This window comes from Nematostella vectensis, chromosome 2 (assembly GCF_932526225.1).
Source record: "Nematostella vectensis chromosome 2, jaNemVect1.1, whole genome shotgun sequence".
Lineage (NCBI taxonomy): Eukaryota > Metazoa > Cnidaria > Anthozoa > Actiniaria > Edwardsiidae > Nematostella > Nematostella vectensis.
This window is the reverse complement of record NC_064035.1, coordinates 21,997,879-22,018,168: the sequence shown is the minus strand read 5'-3', so window position 1 is coordinate 22,018,168 and position 20,290 is coordinate 21,997,879. Positions and strand designations below refer to the sequence as shown.

At 36.2% G+C, this 20,290-nt stretch overlaps 2 long non-coding RNA genes across 8 annotated transcripts; one reads left to right on the top strand and one right to left on the bottom strand.

Moving 5' to 3' along the window:
* Positions 1 to 4,668: 4,668 nt before the first annotated feature.
* On the bottom strand, positions 4,669 to 17,055 carry LOC116618674. 6 transcript variants are annotated; one of them, XR_004296290.2, is made up of 5 exons: positions 16,805 to 17,055; positions 8,264 to 8,343; positions 8,093 to 8,195; positions 6,921 to 7,046; positions 4,669 to 5,660 (listed from the first exon to the last, which is right to left on the bottom strand). It is a non-coding gene; the product is annotated as an uncharacterized LOC116618674 (long non-coding RNA). The 6 variants fall into 6 exon arrangements; XR_007306946.1 differs by having other exon boundaries at positions 8,093 to 8,343; XR_007306947.1 differs by lacking the exon at positions 4,669 to 5,660 and adding an exon at positions 6,324 to 6,639 and having other exon boundaries at positions 8,093 to 8,343.
* A 136-nt stretch (positions 17,056 to 17,191) lies between these two features.
* Positions 17,192 to 19,987, top strand: LOC116618675. 2 transcript variants are annotated; one of them, XR_007306951.1, is made up of 4 exons: positions 17,192 to 17,338; positions 17,679 to 17,793; positions 19,263 to 19,292; positions 19,357 to 19,987. It is a non-coding gene; the product is annotated as an uncharacterized LOC116618675 (long non-coding RNA). The 2 variants fall into 2 exon arrangements; XR_007306952.1 differs by having other exon boundaries at positions 17,679 to 17,797.
* Positions 19,988 to 20,290: the final 303 nt, after the last annotated feature.

The window sequence follows — 20,290 nt, the reverse complement described above, 5'->3', positions numbered from 1 at the left end:
AAATTGGGCGTGAGACATAGCTCCCGCCAAAACGCAACAAAATTTTTAGAAGTCTTTTGCCAAGTCAAAGACGCAAAACCAAATATTCTCCATGGCATTCATCTCTTTTTCAAAGTCCCCTCGAGGACAATTTTGGCCTTGGCAAAAAACAGAGAATCGTGTCCAAAGCTCCAACACTTCTGACAGAAGGCCTGCGTATCAAGTTTCTTTTTGATAACGCGGATTTCAACTATCGTGGGACTTAATGATGTCCTAAGTACTTTGTCACGATTCTCTCTTCCAACTGGCAAGCTCGGAGCCCGCAAGTAAGGTAAGCACAATTTAGATGTTAGCGGAAAAAACAAGGTTCAATCCACTACGGTAGAAACATCGGGCGACTGGGCTAACGGCTGTGGAAAAACCGCACACAGGGAGCTCGAAAAAGGGCTGCTCGGCAACATAATTCCCTTTTTCCTTATTCACAACGAGTACAAAGACGACAGTTCCCATAATGTGTCACTTTAAATAGGAATGCATTACAGCATAACAAACATCACTGATAAATAGCTTTTTATACATGATTCATTCCTTGAAATTCTGGATTTATAAACTTTATCAACTATTCTTTCAATAGCAATACAGTAGCAGCTATTGTTCCAACTACAATCAAGTAATGCACTAATCAATGGAAGCCCCCACCCTCATGGTCCCGAAGGTGATTATACTTCCACCCACTAGAAAAAACAACAAAGAAAAACCCCCCACCCCCTTGGTACAAAGTCAAATGCCCTACCCCTCAAACCATAAACAGGACAAATACCTGACAACAAATCCTCTGTAATAGCTCTTTATCTTCAAAAGTGCCATTACACTTCAGCATGTTCATTTGTAATAATTACTATACATACTATAAAGACAACAGTTACCAATACAAAGGAAAAATACATTATCTCTATCTGGCATATTCATATTTCTTTATTCACATTTTGCTCTTGTTTGCTACATGACTATTGCAAAGTACATTTAAATTGCTAATGTTATTTTTGCTAATGTTATTTGTCCCTACGGTATGGAAAAGTCCAGAGCTGTCAATTCCCCCACCCCCTACAGACAGATTTTTGTTCTAGATTGCTCTAAACCTTCACATTAACCACAGACCTCCATGGGAACATGGGTGTTTCAAATGGCTAGTGTATAAAATTCAGTATTTCTCATAAAGGAAAAGGGGAGGGGCACCATCCATCCTCCTCCATCTACCTTGAATCTGACAATGATATCAATATGTGACAAAAGATAATATAATATTATTCCATATTCAAATGCTATGCAATTCATCAACCCCAACACACACAACTTACTAAGAATTTTCTATCTTCTGTTGATTTTTCCTTAATTACATTTAATGGATCTGCAGTTGCATAACAAATGCGAACAGCTACCAAAATATCTATAACATGAATTATGAAGGGTCCATGATTATATTGCATACTTTGCATGTGGGATGATAATATTTGGATACTGTAGAACTTTCATATTACCAAACTCTTGCTAAAACAATATACACTGAAAGTAGATATCAATTATAAAATAAAACTATAATCATAAAGGTCCCATTCAATCAACCTGTAAATTTTCAACAAGCTTATATGCAATATTTAACACATACACAAAAAGAGCCTAACCTTACATGATAAAAATGACATACCAACCATATGGAAAAGTAACGTAAGTTATTACATCAATGCAAAAAAAATTAAAATAACCTTAACTAACTTATGCTGGAGGTCTCTGTGGTCTTCTCAAGAATTCAAATACTTCTAGACTTCAAAACATCTGAATACTCTTTCAAAACAAACATTCAAAAACACACACAGTGAATAATTCAATCTCAAGGTTGGGCGACTATAACATATATCAAGTCTATATACATGGTTACGATTACTCTTTATAAATACCATGATGATACCATGATGAATGGGCAACCACTCATGTACATTTGCCCAAATAGGGCTCTCATTAATTACAAAATCTCTTTATCACTGAATATATGACATTGAACACCAGCCAGTGCATTTTCAATGTTTTAAACCATTTTCATTCATTTTAAGCAACTAACTCACTGTTTTTTTCTTACAGTTTCCATGTCCAAGTAACTATAAAAGTACTTTAATAATTTGGGTATGGAAATTTATCATCCATCTATTTACAGGTGAGCGTCCTACTTTACGAAGAACATAACACACAATAACCATACACATATGTAGATTTCCTTAATAAATAAATAAATGTAAAGATCAATGTCCTCATTACATTTTATAGATAACTTGAAGAATAAGTGTCACCAACGCAATAACATAATCAGCCATTCATACATAACACATTCTATGATAAAAATACTGACGAATATATCACTGCTTTAACTGTCATTTTAAATACTGTTAGCTAACACAGCAATCTTAAAAAAGGGCTTTCCTTCTTTCTCTTCATTTTTTCGTTTCATTCAGTAACACAGTACGTGACTTCCTCATCAAATTACTGTTGGTCACTAAATAGCAATATACCTGCAAAAATAGTGCAAGACGAATCGATTTTAATTAACTAAAGCTTTATACACTGCCTTTTCTTTCAATATATCAAATCGAGTCAAAGGAAAAAAAGACATGCAAACAGGAAACCATTTAGCAGTAAATGTAGAAATGGCCTACATTTTCAATTTTGCATACAAACCAATCTCATAATCTACATAATAACTATTCTCATAACATTGATGTTTTTCTTAATCTTGTAGCGAAACTATCAAACTTATATCGTACAGCTGTGATGGAACTTATTCCAATGACACGCGAGACAAGCACACGAACACAAAGTACTTAACAAAAACTTTTACGTACGTACCTTTGAAATACCCTGTAGATACTCCGTATATAACTTTCCCTTTGAACCAGGACCAAGACCAATGAAGGTTGTAGGTTCAAGATTTCTAATTGCTTTCAATTCCTTAAACTGACAAACATAACATCTATCTCTTCTTCATAAACCCTCGATTTTGAGCCCGCGATTACCGCCGCTGCGTTTACTCATTCATCACATTTTAATATATATATTGCTCGTATCTGTAAACATCGGGTGCAGAATGTCGTTGCACGTCATTGCAAGCATAAGAGTCAACATATACACCTGCTGCAAAGGTTCAGAGCTCATTGAATTTACATGACATGTGGTTAGAACTTTTGGGGTAATTTTTTATGCTATACATAACATTATGGATTCTAATTTGAATCTTCATAATTACTCAAGTACTCTACATTTGTTTTTATTTATACACTTTTTAAATGTTTCATGTTAATTAAGTTGCTTCATTAATAAATAAATAAATAATATAAATGACCTATGATTGATTGACAACATATTTTCTGTCCTAAAACAGACTAATAAACAACAGTAAACTAGTTAACTACATTTTCTGGCATATTTCGTTGGTTGATTTACATAGAACAGGTGTTTAAAAAAGCAGATCCGTATACACATACACATGCACACAATAAAAAATAACTTTATTCTAACTGTAGAGTTTGTACCAGAATTTTCATTGGGAGGGATGGGGTTTATTATGAGGACCATTCTCTATTTGAGAATGGAGTGAACCTTCCAGTCACCCCCCCTGGCTACAGGCCTGGGTTTGTAGGATTGTACAGGCCTGGGTTTGTAGGATTGTACAGGCCTGGGTTTGTATGATTGTTGTCCGGTAAAACAGAAGAGCATACATAGGTTACGTAGGTTACATATGTATTTTCTAGGTTATACAGGCCTGGGTTTGTAGGATTGTTGTCCGGTAAAACAGAAGAGCATACATAGGTTACGTAGGTTACAGATGTATTTTCTAGGTTATACAGGCCTGGGTTTGTAGGATTGTTGTCCGGTAAAACAGAAGAGCATACATAGGTTACGTAGGTTACAGATGTATTTTCTAGGTTATACAGGCCTGGGTTTGTAGGATTGTTGTCCGGTAAAACAGAAGAGCATACATAGGTTACAGATGTATTTTCTAGGTTATACAGGCCTGGGTTTGTAGGATTGTTGTCCGGTAAAACAGAAGAGCATACATAGGTTACGTAGGTTACAGATGTATTTTCTAGGTTATACAGGCCTGGGTTTGTAGGATTGTTGTCCGGTAAAACAGAAGAGCATACATAGGTTACGTAGGTTACAGATGTATTTTCTAGGTTATACAGGCCTGGGTTTGTATGATTGTTGTCTGGTAAAACAGAAGAGCATACATAGGTTACGTAGGTTACAGATGTATTTTCTAGGTTATACAGGCCTGGGTTTTGTATGATTGTTGTCCGGTAAAACAGAAGAGCATACATAGGTTACGTAGGTTACACATGTATTTTCTAGGTTATACAGGCCTGGGTTTGTATGATTGTTGTCCGGTAAAACAGAAGAGCATACATAGGTTACAGATGTATTTTCTAGGTTATACAGGCCTGGGTTTGTATGATTGTTGTCCGGTAAAACAGAAGAGCATACATAGGTTACGTAGGTTACAGGTGTATTTTCTAGGTTATACAGGCCTGGGTTTGTATGATTGTTGTCCGGTAAAACAGAAGAGCATACATAGGTCACGTAGGTTACAGGTGTATTTTCTAGGTTATACAGGTCCTCTTAAAAAATGACTTCATGCTGATCAACTGTTTTCTCTTGTCTTTTAGAATTTGAAAACAACAAACATTTCAATGACAGAAGATCTCAAGAACCATCCCATTTTGGTATAGCCAGTTAAAGTGACTCAACATCTATTTATATCACTCAATGTCTTCCCAAAATAATATAATTTTCAAATTCAAATATACATTTAAAAATCTTAAATAAATAAAAATAAATAAGTATACATACATTAAACACCACAGCCTCTGTCAGTATCTTTGACACCCCCTTTACATGAAAATGTTTCAACAAATCGCGTAATCTAACACCAGCCATATGCCTTATACCCATGCTTTACAGGTAACACATTCAACTTTCAATAACACATATAGTACTTAACAACATTACAAGAGTTTAAGAACATGTTAGAACATGTTACCTAAAAATATGTATTTCAACCCAGGTTCTTGTAGAAAACCCTACCCCTAAACCTAAAAAAAAATCTTGAAAAAATAGAAAAACACACAAACAAATCATAATACTTGAATATATACTTGAGCTATTAATAATTTGGGAACACCTTGTTGATTTTCATTACATGAGGAATAACCTTTCAATTAATATACATACCCTGTTACACAAGTGAATAATATCAATACGAACCTTTTTGAAAAACCTGCATAAAACACCTTCAGGTCAGGCTTAATAACAAAAATAGGGGTTCTTATGAGTTGGTAAGCACTATATCATGTATAGTGGGGGTTTGCTTATTTCCTCACCAAGAATTTCAATTGTTGGTTCTAAGAGCAACTGCTTGTAAATTGTAGGATTAATTCTTTGTTTATAAATACTTGCAATTTATACTTTAATATAAATTTACGAAAAACCTTACACAGAAGGGGCATGTGGCACAGCCCTCTCAAATGAATAATGACTCATAGACATACTCTCAACAAAAAGTGTCCAGATTTTAGATAACATGGTCCTTTGGATCTTCACTCAGCAAGACTCGGGGTGCTATCATCCCACTGAAACTAATACAAGGAAACTTCATGATTTTTTGCAACAGCATTTTACATGATTACAAGAGGCTTATTTTTAATACAGTTTCAAATGCTATATGGGCATAGTTCATTCTACAAACTAACCAACTCTTTTATATGGAGATTTCACATGCTTTTCCTGATACAAACTTATATTATTTCCCCACTAAACAGAAGAAATAACTTTTTAAGAGGCTGGATTTTAAGAGGCATATTCACATTTCATTGGCATGTCCTACACTCTTTACATGACACCCCAGTTCTTAGGGCTCACACCTTATTTCATTGACACAGTTACAGTTTCATGGACTGCCTTGTCATTGAATCCTCTATCTTTAATGTTGCAAGCGGGGAATACATATGACCGTACCATGTCCTAATTTTCACGTGCCAGGGGGGACTTTTGTGGTCAAAATCTGACCACCCCAGGCAAAAGTTTTTTTTATGAAAAAAACGTTTGACTTGTATATTGTTAGAATACCCTATACGTGTCCAGAGCTAACAACCATGCATACCAGATTACATACGTGATTACAGTACATGATTAATCATACTCATAGGATAATTATAGCCACACCTATGCATTCCTTAATAGACCTTAACAATTGTGTATATAAAATATGAAGCTTGTAAAATAGAATTAGTTGTTTTTCCTGGAATACTGAGTAGGTCAACTTGTGTAACTTCTATGGTGACATCGACCAACTTAACACATACATTATAGATTTATGATATACCAGAGTGATCTAGAATGCCTTTTTTATCAATTCCCTTGTGCTTCATAGTTTGTCTACAAATAGCACATCTATTGCAAAAGTGCCGTTTCGCCCCTGGGTACAGGCCTGATGGTTCCTTACATTTTGGCACCAAAGGGAGCCTCGGTGAAACAGATAACAACAGATGGCCGATGTATAGTGGGTGTGTCACACAACAACAATGCTGCTCAGAAGATGTACCACTGAAATATCATCTGGAATTATTACATAAATATTACATCTAAAAAAATACCTTTAAGTGATCTATGCAGAATTGGATGGCACCCCCTCTATAATGAGGCCAAAATGCTTATTTTGCCTGAAAACTTATTTGATTCATTATAAAATTATTTCATGGCAATATTAACAGACAACCCCTGAACAGCAGAAGTTTGGTAAATAATATAAATATAATGACTAGAATGACTATAATAAAACTGCAGTAGCATCATGTTTTCAAATTATTATGGAGCTACCCCAGAAAGTAAATACCAACCTTTAAAGAAGCCCATTCCAAATTACCCATTGGACCTTGCCAAGAAATCATCATGGTTTCTTTGGAGAAACACCTCACATTAATTTACCCAAGATAGGGCTTTATGTCCTCTTGTCCCAGTGCACACTACAAGGACATGTTAAAATAATGATGATTAAAGATTATATTTTTAATCTCCAAAACCATACTTACCCAGGTAATTATTTTCTTAGCCTTTTAAATGTTACAAATAATAAACTTCAACGGATACAGAAAAATATGAATGTACTCCTAGAGCAATGTTAGTCATGACAGTCATTACTTCCAATGTATGCTTCTGTGAAACCTATTTTCAGCAACTTATTCTTATGTGCTGTACTATGAGCAATCCATGCAACATATATTAACCTAACTCAATGTACCAGAGTATAGGGAGTATGGCAGTAAGGGATTATATGGAGTATATGGAGTATTTAGAGTATGGGAGTATAGGAATGTACTGTAGGAATATGGGAGCATTGGGAAGCCACAATGCATAACAGAAGAAAATAATAGATAATAGCAAATGTTATTTTTACCAATCTAAAAAACTATTCACACCCATGTATGCAACCTTATTTTTCAACCTTTTTTTTATTATGCAACCTTATACTTTGTAACTGTCCAACCAGTATCAATGAGTCAAGTTGTTAGGCAATCCAAACAGTTTTTCGGAGGGCACCTTTAATTCTTTATAAACATAGAGTGGTTTCCATAACACACTAAAACAATAATAAGCAAGATAATACAAAAGGAAATAGAAATTAAAAGCAATAATCAATTTGTTCATGGAAATAAAGGTTTGCAACTTGCCTCCTCAATAGAAAGGGGGACTAACCGAGGATCAGCTTATCTCACACATGGGACCAGGTCCTTAGAATTTTTTCATTATTCCTCCCATCTCTCACTGACTCCTTGCTTGACATATTTGACTGATGATGGCGATGCCATATGGTTGCAATGAAGCAAGCTACAATCCTTTATTTTCAGTACCTTGTCATAGCACAGTGCAACAAGCTATTCTACAATTTTACATGTTTATGATTACTATGTAATTCATATAAACAGGGGCGGATCTAGCTTTATGCTATGAGTGGGGCTTGACCTAATGGCAATATGAGGAAAGAAAATATTTTCCTTACAACATTTTATACCTCCCACAGGCTGTCTCATCTGTAACCACAATTTCTTGAATAAGCACAGTCTTTCAATCTGTATGCCTTCTGCCAGCAAGAGGGACACTCAAGTACAGGAGTTCTAATAAAATGTAAGAAAGAGAAGGAGGTTTGACAACAAATAACTATATTATTAAATACAAAACATACCAGACTAACATAACCATGAGGAATTTTCTTCTTTCTCCCATGCTCTAAGCCCAGCTGTTATATTCAAGTTGCAACCATCTCTGTAAAACAAAAGTCAAAATTTCTGTATCATGATCCATTATTTCATATTAACCTTGGAAAATAAATTGTTAACATCCTCCATGCCTATTGATAATTTTCAGCATTTCAATTATACCTTTTGAAAAGCATGCATTTCCTGCTCAGCCTTTCCCACATTATTTAAAACCCAAGCATTTGGGCACATCCCTTGGAATATTCATTAAAAAATATTTCATTTTTTTTCAATCTGACGCCATTAATAGAAACGTTTGCAATCAATAAAATTTTTTCGCAACATTGTTATAGAGCAAGACATCTAAGGTTTAATTACAGAAACACTTTCTCTTTGGTAACCTGTCAGGATTGATGTCCAAAAAAACAAAATTAGCAATCAACGATGCCCTTTCTTGTACTATTGCCACACATATTGAATTGACATATCTATATCAATCTATTAAGGGGTGTTTCTCGTATACTCCTGTACCCCCTATACTCCCATACTCCGGAGTGCAATACTCCTGTAATACCATAGTCCTAGTCCATACTCCTGTACTCCCATAGTCCTCTACCCCCATAGTCCTGTACTCCCATATTCCTGTACTTCCACACTCCTGTACTCCCATGCTCCTGTACTTCCATACTCCTGTAATTCCATACTCCTGTACTTCCATACTCCTGTACTTCCATACTCCTGTATTCCCAAACTCCTGTACTCCCATACTCCTGTACTCCCATAGTCCTCTACCCCCATACTCCTGTACTTCAATACTCCTGTACTCCCATAGTCCTCTACCCCCATACTCCTGTACTCCCATACTCTCCTACTCTTGTACTACCATACTCCTGTACTCCAATACCCTCATATGTCCTCCTGTACTCTCTATACTTCTGTACCCTCATACTCTGTATTCCCATACTCCTGTACTCCCATAGTCCTGTACTCCCATACTCTGTACTCCCATGATGATGATGGTGATGATAATAGTTTATTACGACACTCTCACAGACAAAAGTCTGAATTACAGTGAAGGGTCATGCATGCCACTACTTTACACAATATTACTGAAATCGCACACTAACAAAATTATCAAACCTGTCTGTATTTCCTTGAAACCTATCGGTATGCATGTAGCCAGCAGACCGGAGTGAGTAGCTATGGTTGACTTCTGTTGCTTTAGGAATGATATAGTTTAGAGGAGGCAATATCTTCACTTTAGTGACAAAACTCTCACAGAGGCTATCACGGCGAGCAGATAAGGACATGAACCCTGCATTGGTAAGAGCCGTGCAACAATCAGTCTGTGGGGAAATAACGCGCATCGCTATCCTTTGCACCGCTTCCAGCAAGTCTGATAGGAAAGCTGGTAGACCTGCCCACACTGGTGCTGCATATTCTAGTACCGATCTTATCAACACACAGTATATGCGGACTAAGTCATTAGACTGAACACCAAATTTTTTTAGTGATCTTAAGGCATATAACCATTTGCTGGCCTTCTTAATAACGTACTCTACATGCACGCTCCACGTGAGGTCACTACTCAAGTGGACTCCAAGGATCTTGTAACTATCCACTCTCTTAATAGGTAAACCAGAAATATACAACTCCCCAGGGAGGGATGGTTGGTATTGAAGGAAGCTAACACTCAGTTCTCTGCATTTCTTCGGGTTAAGTCGCATGCCACGACTGGACGCAAAGTTACTAATGTCATTTACGACTACTTGTAGGTAGCTAGGACTACAACGCGGGATTACCTCAAATACGGTTGTGTCATCTACATATTTCATACGTGCTGGCCATTGTGCCACTAGCTTGTTTACTAATATCGCAAACAACAGAGGTGCTGGCTTAGTTCCCTGAGGGATTACCCCATTAGGGGACACAGGCAAAGACAATGAGCTTCCTATTCTTAGGCGCTGTGACCTATCCGTTAAGAACGAAAAAACCCATCTAGTTATAACAGGATGGACATCTAGTGAACTGAACGCATTTCGCTCAGCAAGGAGTGGTGATCTACTAAATCGAACCCCTTGCTGAAGTCAGTGAAGAAAATTCTAACATAATTGTTGCCTCTGTCAAGTGCCTCTAGAATAACATGAAGCATATACACTAACGCATGGGTCGTGCTCTTCCCGCTCATGGAAAACTGCTTGATGTCAAGATTTTTAATTTCTTGTGATGTAAGCAGATCCAGGGTGAACCCTTCTAAGATCTTTGCTAGGGGGGGTGTCAGCGTGATCGGCCTCAGGTCTTCCATATTCCTGTACTCCCATAGTCTTGTACTCCCTATACTCCTGTATTGCCATATTCCTGTACTCCGATACTTCTGTACCCCCATACTCCAGACTCCAATAATACTACTGTACTCCCATACTCCCTATACTCCTGTACTGCCATACTTCTGTACCCCCATACTCGTGTACTCCCAATACTCCTGTACTCCCATATTCCTGCACTCCAATATTCATGTTCTCCCTATTCTCCTGTACTGCCATACTCCTGTACCCCCATACTCGTGTACTCCCATAGTCCTGTACTCCCATACCCTCATACACCTGTACCCCCATACTCCTGTACCCTCGTACTCCTGTACTCCCATACTCTTCTACCCATACTTCTGTACCGTCATACTCCTGTATTCCCATAGTCCTGTACTCCCTTTACTCCTGTACTGATTATACTCCTGTATCCCCATACTCCTGTACCCTCATACTCCTGTACTTCCATACTCCTGTACTCCCATACTCCGGACACCAATACTCCTGTACTCCTGAACTGCCATGTACTCCTGAAATCCCATACTTCTGTACTCCCATAGTCCTGTACTCCCGTACTCGCTTACTCCTGTACTTGCATACTCTGTACTACCATACTCTTGTACTCCCATACTCCTGTAATACCATACTCCTGTACTCCCTATTCTCCTGTACTACTATACTCCTGTACTCTCCATACTCCTGTACTTTCTATACTCTTGTACTCCCATACTCCTGTGCTCCTGAATTCTTATACTCTTGTACTTATGCTCTCTTTTTTAAATACCTTTTTCTATTTTATATTAAAACATTACATATCTTCCCCAACACTATACTCATTATACATTTGTTTTTTTTTCTTTTTTCTATTACATACTTTCTTTTTATCAACCCCAAATGACACATAATTCCAGCTCTTCTCCCTCAGACCCTCAATGTTTTTCTTCGTTTTCTATAGCCATGTCTAGAGTGTGAAATGGAATGTGATCACATTTTGCTTGGTTGGTTTCCGAATCTTTTCCGACTAATGTTTATTCCATTCTATTTTGCAATTTAGACAATAGCTATAGAAAATGACCAAAACATAGAGATCAGGGGAAAGGTGCTGGAATTATGTGCTGTTTAGTTACGTTAAGTGCAAGTTTAGGAGGTTTCCAACGACTCCTCAATTTACATAGCGTGCTAGTTAATCACCAAAAAAAAAATAGTTGTGGGAATTTGATTGATTAGATGCAAATTTAATTGTTGCAACGCTGAATGAATGGTGAGGCATTATCAACGTTCTTGAGATCTCGCGATCTCAAAATTCTTTCATTGGGTTTTGGCATCAATTCTTAGAATATAGGTATCAAGCAAAATACTAGTCAAGTCAGTTGTCGAATTTACCCTCCTGGATGAAGTTGTGGTGGTCTAAATAATAGGGGTTAATGTTGTATAAATACATTAAACCCCTAAAATAAACATCCTTCCTTTTTTTCAAAAACACCCATGTAAAATTGTTTAAAATTCCCCCGCAATTGGAAAATGATAGTATCTTCAAGCTCCATGTATTTGTGTCATTGAAACTTGCAATCTGTAGGCAGGATTAATGCTATTAGATTAGGTAGGGTGACTTAATATCTTGGAGAGACCAGGCCCTACCTTGAAATATTTCAGCATGTATGAACTTTCACCCTTACTCGTAATGTAGTGTATTTGTATCTACAAGTCAGTGCAATGCACCCTCGTAGCAAAAGTGCAAAGTGGAGAGGTGTCAAACTTCTTGTACTGTAGTAAGTCACCTCAAATGTGCTGCATGCCGCTCTACTTTCTCTATTGTATGCAACTCTATATAAACAAGAGGATGCTTTTTTTTCAAAGAGGGAACCCTACAAACATTCCTTACTTTATATATACATTTTTTATACATCAAAAGCACAAAAGTTGTTGCAGGGATATCACATTCAACCCCGAATATAATTCTTGATTCACTACAATCAATGAACAAATGTTCCACAGTTTATTGTTCGGACAAACAAAAGCAACATCTAGGACTATTCACAATTTTGAATTGAAACAAGTCCTTATTAAGATACAGACAACTATTGATCAATCTATATTAAATATATATACAGTAGAGTATGTATTGTCAGAGGTACAATAAATTATCTTTTAAATTTGTGTCCAATCTATATTTCCTCTAGCACTATTAACTTGAGCCGATGGGAGTTGGAATTTTCTATTTACTTAAAATCATAGATCTACCTACTCGATATTTTTCCTTTTATGTAATTTACCCCACAAACGTACCTGTGCTGGATTAAAAGTACTATTAAGGCCATCATTCACCTTATTTTCCAGTGGTTTGGGATTATAGTCTCATATACTCTGTCCTATCCAATCCTCCAATCCCCGCCCCTATGTCCTATGGCTAAATTATGTCATTCTCCTCCTTCAAGCAGGTCAGTATACTCTCCATACTCCCGAGTATTGTAAAATTAGAAACACAGCACAGAGATTTAGGCATTATTAAATATTGTTTTTCACATTGTTGCAATGCTAGGGCTTTTTGGGACTTTCCACATGTTATTAATTGATTGTTGTACTGTTGAAAAAAAAAACAGTTGAAATATCCTTTGTAGGAATTACATACAGGTAATAGTAATAAGTGTCCTGATTTTTGTGTTAATTATTTATTTATTAATTAAATAACACTCTAGAAAAATAATATTGAAAATAGCTTTCAGAATTTTTTTTTACAATAAGGCTGTGTTACATACGTACATGACACTCCACCAGACTCTCATACCATACATTAGGAGGACAAAGCTCAATATATGTTAAGCACCTCAGGACATAGATACCACTGTTACTGCTTTGGTAATAAAGTCCCTTGGGCTAACACTTTTCTTCGGTTTGAGGAGTTTTTTTCAGAAATGTGCAAAATTATTAATTTTTGCTTTGTTCAGTATTAGTATAGTCAGGGTGTGAGGAAAAACAAAAGAGAAAGACAATTTCTGGAATCTGAGTTATTACTACATGATTAGGGGGCCACAACTGTTTTCAGTTGAGATCATGTTGCTAGGACAGTTCCACCTTAAGAAAATACAATTCAAGGAATGTAGACATCACATGCTTGCCTAACTGTATTGCTATTTTCAGAAACACATAAAACAACATCAAACTTTATTTCTAAAATTTCACTTATCTTTTTATATTTTTTTCTATTTATTCTATCAGGGAAAGGCATTAACTCAAACCTGCAATATTAGGGTATTTCAGACAGCCTTCGGAAAATAGACCCGGGTAGAGTCATTTGTGACCTGAATTGAGATGTCAATCAAATTACATACAGTACAGACTGAAAGAATTTTAACATTTTTTCAATGTGGATTTGGCGTGGATTCCAAGTGGGGTTCTCACACTTTTAATGCATGGTCCCTTAGGATAGACTGCTAAGCAATAACTGTGGTCATTGCGGGCCCAAGCTCACCAAATCCTTCCCTAGGAGGGTCGGGATGGTAAGCATACCAAAAATGGCGTCGAAAGTAAAGGCAGGAGATTTGAAATCGCGCCGTAAATGTACGAATTCTAATACAAATATGCATTTCTCGCTGCCAAGATAGGCTTGAAGTACAAATCAAACATATATTTTCTTCCATTTGGGAAATTATTAATTCGTTTGCTATCAAATAATTAGATTTGGGGCATTCTTTCTTTACTGGGCTTGTAGCGGTAATGGCCGCCATATTGGACTTTCTCTCCATTTTAAAAATAGGGGCGGGGCTTAGGCCCTTTTATACCGTGCCTGTGTTTAAAAGTGAACTTTGTGATAAAAATGCAATGCACACTACATATATATTTAAGTGATCTGGTAAGTATCCACGTTTACAGTAAAATGCTCTCCCAATCTCCAAAGTTTATGGTAAAATTGTAAAACACGGCTGCGAGTGAGAGTTTAAAAATGTTACGTAATTTTATTCATTTTAAACAAGGTCATTGTCAATGACAACAGGTACAGTACCACATAAACATGTTGTTGCACCCCCCTTGACACCTATATCTCATCTATCTAGATTGGTTGTCATACGACGTTTCTATAATGAAATATGAATATTTATGGTTTTGTTACATAAATACATTGTTTCTTTTATGTGCTCACCCGCTAATAGAACAGGCTAATCTAGGCGGGTTCAGCTTAAATAATAGCTACAATTATAGTTACAGTTATTTCAGAAATAACAAACACAGGACGAGCAAGACGAACAGGTACACAATGGGAGGAGTTTAGTTTTCCTGTATACTGTAGAGCAATGTTTGTTGGAGGAATATATCAAAGTTGTTCATTAGTCATAAAAATGGTATCCTACGTTGAAATTGGCCTATCGAGCTTGAATAGCTTTGCCTATATGGGAGATATCAACGTACTCATCAATCTGCTTGAAGACTTTCAAAGAGTTCTTGATGTAATTTCGTTTTGAATGCTTTTTTGCCATTTTCTTTTAGGGAAGACGGTAGCTCATTCCATAGCCTTGTGCCAAGCCTGGAAAATGATTTGTATTGGAGCTGGAGTTTTGCATGTTTGATATAGAAATTATTAGATGTCGATGATCTAGTGTTATATGAATGAACTTTTTTAGTATCTGTGAAAAGTTCGACAATGTTCTTAGGTGCTATACAATTTTGAACATCATGCATTAGGTTGCATATATTTTCGAAATAAAGAAAATGTACAGTGTCACAGTACATTAAAACAGTAGAATAATAACCGATAGATGCTACCAATCTATTCTGTTTTTGTTTCATTGGAGAACTCTGCAAAAAGTATTGACTGTGCATTTGACAAAAATTCTGATCACAAACGAAGACCATGGAATTGTCACACATTTCAAAAACCCAAGTTACTTGAAAATAGTAAACTTTTCGCTTATTGTCGATTTACTTGTGCTTGTTGTTTTAAAATATTTCAGCACACTTCCAAACTGCTTTCTAACTCTTGCTATGCCACTTAGAACGCAAAGAGTTATTTCCATGTGTGACATGTGAGACAAGTTGCCATAGATTTATAACTTGTGAGTTCAAATTATTCTATATTTGTTTAGAAAGGGCAAGCCAATCTAAATTGAGCTTTTTGTCAGAATTGAATGTTTTTCTTGCTTGTAAACACTATAAACCTTTCCAGACTGTTATTGTAGAATTGTAGCAGATAACATTCAAGAGTCACTGAGTTAGTTATATTATAGTATATACAAGCATGTAGTCTTTCGACAATCGCTCCGGTTCACTCAAAATTTTTCCAAGTGTCAACTCGAATTTCTTTGTTATGGTCTCAATCTCAATCAATCAATCTTTATTGAATATTTTAAATGTATATACAATAAGGGAAAAGCCGAAGCCAGAGGCTTATTAGGCTTGGTCAGCAAAGTATGTAGAACATGATAGGACTTTAGCAAACTTAAACACACAAGCACACACACACCCACGTCACACTCACACACCCAGCCAGCCTTTGCGAATTGCTCTAAATAACAAACTCTTTGTCATCCAAATCGCCCTTAATTTCTTAACAGTGCTACATTTTTTTGGATTGATAAATATGCTTCATATGGCTTATTTTTACAAAATTATAAAAATTGGTTGCTTTTATTTGGGCATGCGTTACCGGCTCTTGGGTATCTAGATACTTCATAAGTATATAACTTATTTAAGTATATAAAAGTCGGGAACCTCGCAAGAACAAGCGATTTTAATTGGTTGAGAAAGTCGGTATAAAATGCAATGTACACCTCCCAGGAGGTGGATATTTTTCTGTGCCCTGAGAACAAGCAAAATGGAGGGTGTAACAGGCGATTTGCAAGTGTTTCAGAAAAGAACATTGTTCTAAAGCTCAATTTATATACTAAAACAATCATAACATTTCCATTTCGGCGGATAGTGGCTTTAAAAATATATAGCTCCAGCCTTTAGCACTCGGTAGATATTTCGCCACTATCCACCTCAATAGAAATGTTGTAATTGTTAAGTAGACAAGTAGAAAATAACAAAAGCAGATACGCAATAAAAAAATTAAGAGTGAAAAGATTGCAGACTTATAGTACAGTATCATGTATTCCACACCATGCATACAGCTGCCTATTTTTATATGACTTCTTGAAACCCAAAAATCTTTGAAAGTCGAACCCCTCGATGACTTATTGCGGTTAAATCGAACGGATTATTTTTGTTAAAGCTGTGTAACAAACTTACCAATCTTCCTTTACATATGTCTTGGATGCTCTCCGGAGAAAATTACTAATAGTTACCGAGGAAATAGCTCCAAAATACCTGTCCTCTTCGCAATGTTGCTGCCACACATGGCAATGGCGGATCGACGAGAACTCTTGGCCACCGTAGAAAGGTGTGATGAAAACTAGAAGCCTGCTAACAGGCGTTTACCAGGTGTTCTCGCTATGTTTAACCGGTGTTTTCGCTTTTTTTAAATGGTGTTTTTCAACTACGCTCGTGGTGCTCGCGGTACCCCTGACAACCGGAGAAAGGCAAAGGACTGGTAACGAATATTTGGTCAGCGGATACTCCACATACTCTTACTCACTTTCCCGCCATTTTGAACAAGAGTTCGAAAAACCCAAGCGATATTTTCGGACTTACACGTACACCGTGAGCGAGTTTAAAACCCTTTGGATATTTTAAAAGGACTCCAAGGAACTCAGGCTTTGCTTTGGCTTCAAGCTTGTGCCACAGATGATAGAAAACTCCTAAGAAGTCACTATTTAGATGAAGGTACTATAACCCATGAAAAGTTAAGTCAGGATGGACATAAACTTACAAATGATGAAAGAGGTGTCTCTTGCGGACAAATCTCATCTCATTAGGGAAGGTTTTCTTCAGGGTTAGAATTTCAAGTGCTATTAAGTATGGGTAAAACCTGTGTAAATTGGTTGATTTGTAAACAACTTATTTCGTAACACTTTAATATGCAATATTTGCTCGGTTTGTGTTAACAATTGTCAATGCGCTTTGCTGTTTTTCAAATAGAATAGCTTTTGCAAACATCATTTTTCATCAATCAATGTCTCTTGTATATTAGCTAAAATACGTGATATTTTTGGGTTGTTTTTAGGTATTAGCACCTAATCTTGTCCAGGACCTATTCTCAACCACATGGAAATAATGTCGAATATTTAGTAAACAATAAAGAACAAGCAGAAAGTGACACATCAAGTCGAAGAAACAACGTAGGTAAAACATGCTTTCTAAAGCTTTTCACGAATGTTAATTATTTTGCTTAGCTTAGAAAATTTTTATCTTATGCATTGTAAAATAACATACAAAAAATTGTGTTTGATTGCACTACACAAGAACGAAAAAATTCCCTAAAAATTTCCAACATCTACCATTCAGTTGTTGATGTCCCAGGGTTCTTTTTGGCCTTTGATTCAGCCTCGGTTTCATGCTAACTTTCATCGTGTAGGCCTCTATCACGGCTGTCACGGTACCTACATATTCCTGACCACTCGAATTCCAAACAAATTTGAGTGTTTCAAAGTTTCCCCATGCAGCGTGACACCCATGTGTAATGTCAGATTTGAATTGCTTGGTACTGAGCCAAATGAAGCTTCAATTAGGATTGAATGGCAGTTTTGAAAATTACATTTATCAGAGATTATTGTCTGTGTTATTTTAGCTAAAATGAAACAAATTTTTCAAACGAACGAGAATAGGTTCTGAGTGCATGAGAATAGGTTCAGTGTTGGTATTTACTTTGATTTTTCACAGTCAAAAACAAATTTGCGAGAATAGTCTACACAATTACTATAACATGGAAGAAGCTCAACAACACAAAATATTCATCTTTGACTTGAAATTCTCTCAACAAATACATTTCAAAGTTAAAGTGGACGAGAAGAGGTGCCAATACCTTATAACTAGATGCATGGCTGCGTGAACTCTGGTTGTTGTTTGTTGGCAGGTTTTCTTTTGACATCTGGAACATCTGTTGAATTTCTCAAACTTTTCAATCCCCTTAAATTCTGTAATTGTGGCAGTAACAATTTCGTCTTCATCTTCGTCATTGTCTAATGCGTTGGGTGTTATAATCATTTCTTGGTGATCAGGTCTCTTCACACTAAGCGACTTTTAGTATTGCACTTCCCTGATTTCCTTTGTCAGTAATTAGTTAGTCAGGGTGATCATACCCTTCGGGGATGGTCTAGAATGTCCATAGAAGGTACTCTGGGATTTGTATTGTGGAGATGCGTTACAGTAGGTGGCTGGGGTTAACTAGCCATGAACGGGTTTTACGGTATAAATTTCAAAGTCACTTCTTTGGCCAGGCTATGGATGATTAAGACAGGTGAAGTTTTGAAATTGACCGTTTTATCAGTTGGTACACAAATTGGGACCATGGAAAAGGAATCCCTAATTGACTCTTTGTGAAGGGTGTTTGAGCAGTGTTAAGCTCAACTTTGTTGCTTATGTTGCGTGGCTATCGTTTCGAGATTTCATGGAACATGCACATTTGCAACAAATGAAATATTCAAGTAGCAATGAAGTTTCGATTAAGCAAGTCCAAGCTAAAACATACCAATAACTATTTTATTAAATGAAATACATTCATATGACACGTTCAAAATAAGAATAACTAAAGAAATTTAAACGACACAATGCGCTGTATTACAACTGATATAGTTATTTTCTTTCACAGCCAAAAAAAGGATCTACAAGCACTACAAATGTAAGTACATATTCTTATATACATGTATGAATGCCACTCATTAAAAAAAATATTTTCTGTGTAGATGGATAACAAATTCCAACACTGTAATTTGCCCGTCGAAAACATGCTGCCTTGTTGTGGTTTGGAATGCCGTTCCCATTTCCGCCAAGAACAGCATGGCTGCCTCACAATAACTAGGCAAGAACATATTTTATATTTTTCCAGATGCTAGCTTTCTGGCAGTATTGGGCGCCAAGTTAAATCGACTAAGCAGGAAAAAAATATGACATAACTGGTACATTACTGGTACATTTTCTCAAAACCAATTCTTTGTGCTATTATAATTTGCTCTAGTTTTTCTAAAACAGCAAGCTTATCAGGGATCTCATGAAACCCAGTTTCAGCAAGTAATTATTGAGTACCAATTTTTTTTAAAAAAAAAACAAGATTGAAATTATGGCATATTCAACGCTAATGAAAATAGTTAACAATTAGTGCACTAGGTAACCACATATCCATATAACCATATAAGTTATTAGAATATATCGCTTCGAAAGCCACCTTATGTGCCAACAAAATGTCAACCAAACTAACGCTGGTACAAACATAACTGCTAGTCTAAGTCTAAGCATGTTTTTACCTGTAAATTTCTTGATTCTTCAGATATTCCTGATACAAGACAACAGCGTGACCCAGGACACTTTAGACTTCAATTAAGTAAGTACCATTGTACAAATCTCAGTCATAACATTATGTAATAATTAATATTTAATAATAATTAATAATTAATGGACTTTTTTATACATTGTAAAGTAAAAGTGATATTCATCAAGCTACAAGAAATCGCTTCTGTAAAAACATTTCAATGCAATATCATAAGTTTAGTTTTGCACTGCTGAGTTATCCTTTGTGCATGATCTTTTCTCAAGAATCCAGTCAACTGTGTACATTGTTTTTTTTTAACTGTTTGAATCTCAAAATTGTCAAATGTTTAACTTACATAAAGCTGTTGTTGT